The following is a 10,688-nucleotide window of genomic DNA, read 5'->3' as shown; positions in this document are numbered from 1 at the left end:
CTCTACTCAAGGCATACGGTAGAGACAAGGAGGCGTTGTTTGTGGACGCAGCGGAGTACCCGAGTCACGAATCCTACGTCGTAGTAGTAATAAACTCCGACCACGAGTGCAAAGCGCATGCTCGATACGCTCTAATAACAGTAAAATTGCAGAAGAAGTAGCTTTCGCTCAGGCCTTAATTTCCCCCAAATATAGATATGTCATTAGCGACTCGCAGTCAGCCATCAGAAACTATGCGCGAGGAAGAATATCGTCCGAGGCCGCTAACATACTCCACGGGAAAGCACAGTTAATATCATCAGAGGAATTCGAAGACAGATACATCATTTGGTTCCCAGCCCACACCTCCTGTGAATCCCTCGCTCCCAACCTCAACGAGAAAGCCCACCGCGTCGCGCGAGGTCTCATTTACCGCGCTCGCGAAGAAGCTTCCCCCGAAGGAACGGGAGGGGAGACCTGAAAGGAGAAGGACAGAATGTTCAGATTCTGCGACGTCACCCGCTTCTACCAAAAGTCGAGGTGCATATTCCCACCTCCTAGCTCCAAATTAGACAGATCTCAGGCGGTTGACTGGAGGCGACTTCAAACTAGAACCTTTCCCAACCCGGTGCACCTACATCTCATCTACCCCGAACTATACCGAGATGACTTGTGCAAATTATGTAGGACAGAACACGCCACCCTAGAACACATTCTATGGGATTGCGCACATATTCAGGATGAATATGCAGTCTCCCCAGAACAGCTTGGGGCACGGTGGAAAGCCGCGCTGATCAGCTGAGATCTGCAAGTTCAAGTATGGGCCATCCAGCGAGCTCGAGAGGCGGCCGGGAGACCTAGGGCCGTATTCTGAAACGTTCGCCTAGGCGAAATTTCGCCTAGGCGAAATCTGCATGCGCGCTGATTGGCTGGTTGAGCAAATTGAATGACGTCGGGCTCAACCACCCAATCAGCTCATCCAATTTTGCTAAAAAATCCAATCGGCGCACGCCTGAAAGCGAAAAAAGAAATTTCGCCTAGGCGAACGTTTCATAATACGGCCCCTAGGCGCGGCCTAGGCCCAGGCCTCAATCCGCTGGTCTAAATAAATTGTTTCACTCACTCACTCACTTGTGCGTGTGTGTGTGCGTGCGTGCGTGTACTCGTGTTCCGACTCCTTATGCACTCACAAACAACGATTCCAACTCGTTGGATCTGCTGCACCTTACAGCGAAGCGGTCAGCCTCTAGTTGGCGGGCATTTTTCGAGTGCGGCGTCCGTGGGCAAAAATGTGGGCCGATCCCGGAGCAATATCGGGCGGACCCGCGGCGGAGGTGAAGCAGGCTTCAAGTACTGAGCGAACAGTGCATACATTCTTTGGAATCGCGCATGCAACCAGCAGGGGGGAACATCATACGTTTCAATAAAAAACAAGCACGAAACAAGCATCCGAACCAGATAATTGAGGATAAGTCATTCCTGATAGCAATGCGAAGCACGTAGCGCTCCCCGCATACGTTCCCCGGTAAAGATTACCATTGCGCAAGCTGCCACGGCAATGGGGTGAGTGACGTCACTAGCTTGGCGTATATAAAAGAACCAGCCTAGTAACTTATTTCAATGTTGTTGCTTCAGCACTTTGGGTGGCGGCGTTCTGTCAAAATTACCATGAATCCCATTCCTACCGTTACTCTAAATTACCATTACTACCATTACACTAAAGCAATGAAGCATTGAATGCCCCCTTGAGCAGTTGTAGTGGTGGTTTTCAACATTTCGCTTGAGATCCACTCAAACAGGGCCGGAATAGCGAGCCAGTTTCTTTTTTCTCGCGAATCTCCACAATCATCCTGGTAGCCAAATTGACAGTATTGTGGGCCGGAGACCATCGGCCTGTATTAAACTGCGTGATGACAGACTGATTACGCTGGCTTTTTTCACTAGCGCAAATGAACCACACGGTGATCTTAGGTGGACTGTGCAATGAAAAACAATGACATCGGCTTTTCTTCGCAAATCCACCACGTTTGCTGTGGCGTGATGAAGTGTAGCGAAAAACGGCGACGATATCTGCTCATCTGCACGTAGTGAAATGAACCAAATTGCATGCGTGCGATGTACGGTGTGATTAACAATGCCTATTGCTTGCGAAAATGTGGACCTGCATTGCATCTGATAGGGCCATTCGCAGTGATCGGGTGTGGACAGAAATTCCACGCCCATTATTTTGGCACAGCAAAAAAAAAAATGAATAACATGAAATGATCAGCGAGCACGTGTATCTCGGTGCCGTCTGCGTGGCCTGCGCAAATAAGATTTATCTTGAGCCTTATCTATACGCATAGTGCATCACCTTATATGGCCAGTTTGCGTGTCCTTTCGAAAGTACACTTGGAATGCAGTAGCAAACAACAACATTCCACTTCAAGGATGACTGAATTTCTGAGCTGTGATTTTCCCTTTGTGCAGGTGCCAGACTGCTCATTCATCGGTGACAGCTGCAGGAGACACGCACGCCCCTACGAAAGCAGACATGTACACACGATGCTATAGCGCAGTTCGGGACTACCTAGTCCGCATACATGCCAGATGCGTCCCGTCAGCCCAGACATATGAAGTGGAGCTCCTGTTAGGTAGCCGTATCGTTTTGTTGAAGAATGCCATGTCTCAATCGGTTTGTTCTAATTCTACCGTTGCCGTAATCTGCATCTCAATAAATGGGCACATGTCGTTGGTGCAGACTTATACTTGAGCTTATCTCTCCTTGTGGTGATCCTGCTACCGAGGTACACAATTGGAATTGCCGAACGGGTGCCGTCAAATTCGCCTCAAGCAGGATAATTGTGAATTCATTAATTAAGATGCGTACACTTGCCAACGAAGCCAGCAAACACACGGGTGAATAAAAGCGCGATTTAGTGCTGTACCACCGATGCAATTCCGCAGCGTATATATGTCGACTCACTATTTGTCGAGAAAGCTATCTTCTGTGACAGATATTGTATCTCGTTGTCGCAGCATGTTACCGGTATCCGCTAATATATCATGCATTGTTTAATGTGCTCCTAAAATACTGTGAATCAGTCTGATGTGCAACTACCAAAGCTAATATAAACAGACTTCTTACCTTACAGAAAAAAAATTATACGCAATATTGCAAACGTGGAACCTTTGCCAACGACAGAAATGCGTACACATTGTTTATTATTATTCGAGTCGAACATATTTATCTATACCGTTTATTACATGGGATGCAATTTTCACGCACTTGTAGGAGATTTCATTGCACGTTTAGCGTGTTTACAATGCCGCCAACCTATTGCAAGCACAATGAATCCTGGAAAATGTGTGCTTCCACATTTCCATACATTTTGGCATCAACACCATGCCCAGCGAGCAGCCTGCGCCATTGGAGCTCTGGTCAAAGGGCCCCACCTTTAGGCAGCTTTTCCTATTCCGTTATTTTCTCTCTTCTACAATGAAGCTTTCCGCACACACACACACACCGGCGACTAACTTACAATCTACCAGTGACTTTAAGTAAATACGCTGATGTTAGAATTTATAGTCGAAAGCAAATGCGGTTCTATTTGATCAGGTTTGAGTGTTTATTTATTGTTGATTTTTATTTTCTTTAAGGTGTGAAACACCGAAAACACTGTATGTGAATGTTTAGTCATGGTCCACTTAATTGACTTGTTTGTAATTGCAATTTTTGATATGTAGAAACACTTACTTTCTTCTGTCTATATATTGCTGTCAGTTTTGATGCACAATAACGTTGCCTTTTTATTGTTGCTGCAGCCACAGTGCTATTGCTGGTAATGATCTTTGTACGTGTATAATGAGGATTTTGTCGCACTATATGTGTACTTGTATTACTGTGTACAACGCTGACGTTGCTATGTAAGCTCTTTTGGGCCCCGTCAAGCTACTCTCGTAGCGTGTTGCCCAAAAATGACCGTCCAGTTTTTGCTTACTACAAAATCACGGAAAATCACGAAAGAATTGAATTGAGTACGAAATGCGCACGCAAAAACGTACTCTGCACGGTATGTCTGCTTCGGCAGCTTCAAGGTGTAACGACTTCACACAGGTGACAGGAATGTTTCAGCAAAAATCCAACCCCAATACCATATGGAGCAGCCAACAGCAATCCTCGCCCTGAGCTACCTCTTTTCAAACGCATTTCATAAGCAACGACAACATCCTCGGGCGAAGCAAATAAAGCTGATAAAGAGCACTTGCATGCAATTATTCCGATATAACGCAGCGTGCGTTATATCGGCGCAGTTTCGTAGTTTCACCTGCAAGGCAAAGCATCGATTGCGATAGCAAATTAGTGGACAGCTATACGAAGCAACGATAGTAGTTTTATCAACCATATAAACTTGTAAACATAGGCATGCTAATTACATTAGCAAGGATGGTGTCACGTGCACAAGTAAACATGAACGCATCTCACTCAATGACCGCGGAAGCTCGCTGTCACAACCCTGGAATGAGTAAGTACGGCAGCAGCAGCGAGCGAATCGACCTTCGTGCTGCAGCTCACATCAACGCGAACTAATCCGAGAAAACACAGCGCAGGGCTCACTCTGTCCACGCCGCAGATGGTTTTGAACATACAGCTTCCAGGCGGCCGCGCGCGGCGTAGAACGTGCGCCCCTCCCTAGTGCTCCACCGGAGCCTCGCGGCCCCGGCACTCGGGCTCCGTTCTACTCGAGCCGCTCGTGCCACCCGGAGTAGAACGCTCCCCCCCCCCCCCCCCCCCCCCCCTCCGAAGCAATGGAAGTCTCAGAACGATTTGAAACAAACGGGTCTTCAGCAATACAGGATATCGCTACATTACTTGAATGCTAATCGCATTCCCGTCGACATCCATCGTGAGATGGGTTCTGCCGTAATTTTCTTCACATTTTTATACAGCTGTGGCAATGATTCTTACTTCTGGGGTTTTATGTGCCAAAGCCAGTTCTGATTATGAGGCACGCCGTAGTGGAGGACTCGGGATGAATTTTGACCACCTGGGGATCTTTAAAGCGCACTACAACGGAAGCACACGGGCGTTTTTGCATTTCGCCTCCATCGAAATGCGGCCGCCGCGGCTGGGATTTGATCCCACGATCTCGTGCTCAGCAGCGCAACGCCTTGGCTGACTGAGCCACCGCGGATGCTATCATGAAGATGCTATCATTCACTGTGGCAGTGATAGCATCTATCGCTAGACCTGTTAAATGATCCTGTAACAACCCATTGGGTGCATTATATTATCAAAAATTATCTCTAGAGATTGTCGCCCACCGCCAATAATTGTTAACACACTGATGTGTTCATTCAAAGTTTCAAGCAGGACCTTTACAAATACTAGTTGTGGTGTATTTCTAGTTTCTAGAATTATTTCTAGTTGCTCGTTCCTTATCTCTTTAACTTCACCCCCTCCCTCATCCCTCGTCATCGTCTTCTTTGACGCCTCAGGCGCAGACTATGTCCCGTATATGCGCAATATATCCGTCTGAAAGCATTTTTCACGCCGCAACCTACATCTTGAGTAGCTTGTTTATACTCCTACAGGTTAGTTTTGGATGCTAAGCTATTTTTTCGAGAAAAGAAATGCCGTGATATGGACTATTTTGCACATTTAAGAGGAGGAGGAAGAAAAGCTTTATTTTGTCAATTTGGTATAGTGAGGGCTGGCTACAAGGCGATGCCTTACAGCCACCTCCTCGGCTGTTTTGATGGCCTGAAGTTGAACCTCCAGGCTCGGGTCCCGGAGTACTGCTTTCCACGCTTCAGGCGAGGGACCGACCAGGAGACCTGGGGGGGGGGGGGGGAATCTTCCCTTCACTTCCAGATAATATAATTTAAAGAGGTTACAAACTCGCATAATGAGTTGTGTGGGTCTGTCAAGTCAGGATAAAATTACGTATATATTTGTGGGTTGGGAAAGAGTGGGTTTCGAGTCGGCGCCAGGTGACATCTTGTCCCTTGGTGAGCTTTGCATGAGGTGGGGTTTTGTCCGTCTTTCGAGAGGGTAGTGTTGTTAAATATTGTGAAATGTGGTCAGCGGCCCACTGACCTGGTCCCCCGGGTCAGAGACGGGACCCATCTCTCGGCGGACGAATGCTTGGGCACATTGGTGGGCCGCCTCATTCCTCGGGTTCCCTGCGTGAGCCGGGACCCATATTAATTAAATTGGGGTGGGTTATTCTTCACTATCTTGTTGTTTGGGGGATAGTAGGGGATGCAGTAATCGTAGCGTGGCTGGGGCCACGATTCCACGTGCAAAGTTGGATATGGTGGTCTTTGAGTCGGTGATTATAGTTGTAAATCCGGCTGCTGCAGCGAGGGCAATGGCCGCCTCTTCTGCCTCCGCCGATATGAGGGTACGGACAAAACCGGCCGTCCTTGTTGGTGTTACCCGTGGCGCAGATTGGTTGTTGTCGTTGTTGTTGTTATTGTTGATCTAGGGAAGGGTAATTACGCTGATTGCGTACGTGTTATTTGGCAAGGAATATTGAGCAGCGTCGATGAAGGATGCTTTGGAGTTGGACCCGTAGGCTTTGTGCAGGGCTTAAACTCTTGTTTTTGGTCTGCCGCCTTGATGACCTGCCAGCAGGTTCTTTGGCAGCGGCTTTATGATGAATCTCTTTCTGATGTCGGGGGGAATGGTGGCAGGATTGTTCTGCGTTGGGGATAATCTGTGCCTGATTCGATCCCGGATCACTTCCCGCCGTGCGGTGTGCTTCTAGAAGCTCTTTTAGGGCTTGAAGTATTCCGTAAACGTAATACTTTAAACGCTCTAGTGGGGCGCCACCTACTGTTATAAGCATAATTCGGACTCGGAAATTCAGAAGAGCAAAATTACTTTTGGTGGCGCAAATTATTGCTGAGCATGAAAATTTCTGTACAGAAAAAAAGAAGCTGCAGAGCACGACCTGCAGATACCCATCATGATAGCTTAGTTGCTATGGCGTTGCGTTCCTGAGCTCAAGGTAGCGGGTTTGATGTCGGCCACGGCGGAATAATTTCGATCATGGCGAGTGGAAAAATGTTCTGGTACTTGGATTTAGGTGCGAATTAAAGAACCTAAGCTGATTAACATTATTCATGAGTACCCCGTTACGGCGTGCCTCATAATCAGATTGTGGTTTTGGCACGCAAAACCCCCAATTTTATTACGATGTGCGCAGAAAGAAGACTCAGCCTTGTTTATTATTATAATTATTTAGAGGCGCGCCCTCCAATTGTATACAAGCCAGACCTGCGATATATTGATAATATACACGCATAAGATAACCAAGTGCTGGAAAAGCACGTGATTTGTCAGTGAGCCTCATTTGAGTAGGCTGTCGAACTGAACCGGAAGTGAACTGTCAAAATGAGCTAACCAGTTACTTCTAGCTGAGCCAAAAAGTTGCAGTGGCTTAGCTCGGCTATGCCAAGATATACGTAGCGTTAGCAAAGGTTCAGCTGATTATTCTTAGCTTTCCTGGTTGTCTCCTACGCTCAACCGCTAATTGCCAGGCAACTACTTCGGGATCCGATGAGTCAAGCTTCTCCGTTCTTCTGCGCTGTTGAGCAGCATTTGCGCTCTCCTTCTCCGTGGCTATACCACACTGGCAAACGCCAGTCAGAAGCGCAGCGGCTCCAGCGCAGTGTCAGACGGCGACTCCACAGCGAGCGCGCGCCGGCGCCAGTGCGTCTACCAGGGCTGCGACGTCACTCCTCTGGAATGCGCAGACCGGTGGCGGTGAGTCGCGCGCGGCGGCGGCGGAGTGCGCGAGAGGTGCCGGCTCCGGTGGCTCCGGTGCGCAAGCCGTGTGACATCACTGATCCTTGCGCATGCGCAGCACGGCTCTTGATGTGCCGCGCGAAACGGGCTTGGCTAGGCCGGTGTAGCTAACGCTACAAAACAAACCAAACGGTTATCTTTTCTCACATCTTGGAACCAAACACAAGCCAGAACAAAATTTATGAACCGTTCCAAGTTCGACAAATGGTTCAGTGAGCTAGCGTTGCCATTCTAGCAATGTTATCGCTCGGTTTAGCAACATTTTTGAATTAGCAACAAATGTTTGCCTTTAGCGACCAGCAACGTTTTTAGCAACGTAACAGAACATTTGACGACATTTTAGTGACTTAGAGGTCAAGAAAGTTGCTTCGAAATTGTACTCTTAGAATGGCACTTCTCAAGCTACATGTAACTGGCGGAAATTGGCTGAACGACGGTCGAGGTCTTTGAACATGGTGAAGCAATGGCTGTCTTCACATTATGGTTCGTAGCACGGTGCACTTCACAGGATTCAAATCGTAATCCCAAACGACATGTTTTTTACAGCGAAGCCGTCTATGGCTAGGGTCCCGGGATTTGTTTGTGGTGTAACGTCGACAGAAAACTATCATCATCAATCGCTCATACCCCCGCAAGGCAGAGACTACAAGCACTCAACAAAATGAAGCGAACAGTGCATACATTCTCCGGAATCGCACATACCACGTACAGAACAGCATACGTTTCATTAAATAACAAGCTCAAATCAAGCAACCTAACTACACAATTGATGATAAGGCGCTCCTGATAACAATGCGAAGCACGTAGCGCTCACCGCATACTTTTCCCGGTAATGATTAATGTTGCGCAAGCTGCCGTGGCTACGGCAGCTTGCGACGTGGGCATTAACATCCTTAGCCTTTCGTGCATAAAATAACCAGCCTATCAACTGATTTCAATGTTGTTGCAGCTCCGCTATGGGCGGCGGCGTGCTTTCAAAATTACAATTACTCCCATTACTGCCATTACTCTAAAATAGCATTACTACCATTACCCTTAAGCGATGAACCATTGCATACCCCCCTAAAAACATGTAGTGGTTGTTCTCAACAGCTTCGCTGGGCATCCACTTTCGCAGGGCCGGGATGGCGAGTCAATTTTTTTTCTAAAATCATTCATTCCGGAAAAAGCTAACTTGAATGGGTGCAACACTGCGGGTTCTGCACATTCATTAAGTACGCCGATCGGTGGAAACTTGCTAGCGTACTAGTAATTGTGTTTAGCGAAACATATTGCAATAAATTTTGTGATGATATTTAGAGCGCAGCAGGTGTATAATGAGTCAGCGACTGGGATCGCTCGCGTGAGTCTAAGCACACTCCTTCCGTTTCTAATGGCTTTTCGACTAATCAGTAATGCATGGACGTTTCAGGTAGATCACAGGGCGGAAACATAATATCTTACCTGTATAAAAGTCAAGTGATTGTCATCGGCGCGTCAAAGAACTTATCTTTCTTTTCAGGAGTGTCGGGAACTAGAAAATTTGCAGGGACAAAGTGCACGAAGTGCCTTCGCAAGCAAGAAAAATCGTATTACTCGTTCTCTTTTGAATCGAGCTGTATCTGTAGCCTCGAAATTTGAATGTAAACAATGAAGAATTTCAGCTGCCATCGTCCGTATTTATGTAAGTATATTAGTAAAGGAGATAAACCCAATGCACTTTTCTAGTAAATTTGCAATTTATTACTCACCCGCACAGACCCTAGACAAACATGGAACATTTCGGTAGATGATTTATGCCGCGTTCACTTATATTATCATGTTCCAAAAAGCCTGCATTCATTAAAAAGTTGTAATGTCTTATTCATTTTGCAGCAACATTTAGTGGAAATTAACGACATTCTTGCGTCAATTTAGTGACACACACGCCCTTTAAGATAGCGGAGCTTACATGGGTGCATCGTTACAACCGGTTGCAGGCTGTACAGATGAGAGCCCGTATTGTACTAAACGTTGGTCTCGCAGGCCTACGTTGTTGCCAAATCTCAATATTGCCGTTTTGTAGTCGCGGTAAAAAACCGGAAGTGCCAGCACTGCGAGTCACGAATTGAAGTCTCTATTGGGCGAACTTGAGCCCAGAAAACTAAGGAACGCTCAAAGCACAATAATGGGGGCCATAATGGTCGTCGAAATCTGATGAATTGGTAGCGAAGCTTCCACAGAAGCCCACATTTCCAGAATATGTGAGCATGTTGCAAACGTCACCATCTTTGTGTCGGAGGGAGAACTTCTACCAAGAAAAAAAATAACGAAAGAATAATGGAGTACCACCACGAAGTGCAAGTGTTCGTGATTTACGTCCCTTGGCGCGAATGTCTAAATTTCTTTAAGGTCCGGCATTTCTACCACTACTCGAATATTTTTTGTGACCTTGCAGCTTGTTTCAGCTTATGCACTAGTGTTTCTGTATAAGAGTGACCTGTGTTTCAAAGCGAACATAATGAGCCCGGTAACGACGGCCATTAGGTTTGTACCTTGCTTAACACCGAATACACGCGGAATCACCATGCGACTGGCCACTCGAGGCACTTTTCGTTTATTCGCGGGCTTCTTTCGCGGTCGGAAAAACACTTTTATGTTGTACGTATTGAGCAACAGAAAGTGGTATCGGGAGTTTTCAAGCGAAGCGTGCATATGCTAGCTAAAACAAACAGCTGCTTTCAGATCTGCACAGGTGGTCGGGACGCACTCGTGCCACTGCCGCCGCATTCGTCGTCGTATTCCACCCCTGGCTGCGTTGCCGCTAATCATTTTCACTTCCCTTCTGTCGTCGAATAGGGAGGACTCGTTTACGGGGGCATGAGCCATTGCTCAAGGGGGTATGAGCCAATAATTGTCTTATACGTAGCGGACTGATTTAATTTTGAAGCCTTTT

General features: G+C 47.0%; 1 protein-coding gene across 1 annotated transcript in view; it reads left to right on the top strand.

The window, feature by feature from the left end:
- The first annotated feature begins 2,392 nt into the window (after positions 1-2,392).
- The window catches only part of LOC119444339 (3 beta-hydroxysteroid dehydrogenase type 7-like), a 127,425-nt gene continuing 119,129 nt past the window's right edge, over positions 2,393-10,688 (top strand). The window contains 1 exon segment of the mRNA XM_049663291.1: positions 2,393-2,514. The gene's annotated coding sequence lies outside the window, so the exon portion shown is untranslated.

The sequence above is a fragment of the Dermacentor silvarum genome, chromosome 3 (assembly GCF_013339745.2).
Source record: "Dermacentor silvarum isolate Dsil-2018 chromosome 3, BIME_Dsil_1.4, whole genome shotgun sequence".
NCBI classification, from domain to species: Eukaryota; Metazoa; Arthropoda; class Arachnida; order Ixodida; family Ixodidae; genus Dermacentor; species Dermacentor silvarum.
This window is presented reverse-complemented; position numbering and strand designations above follow the sequence as displayed.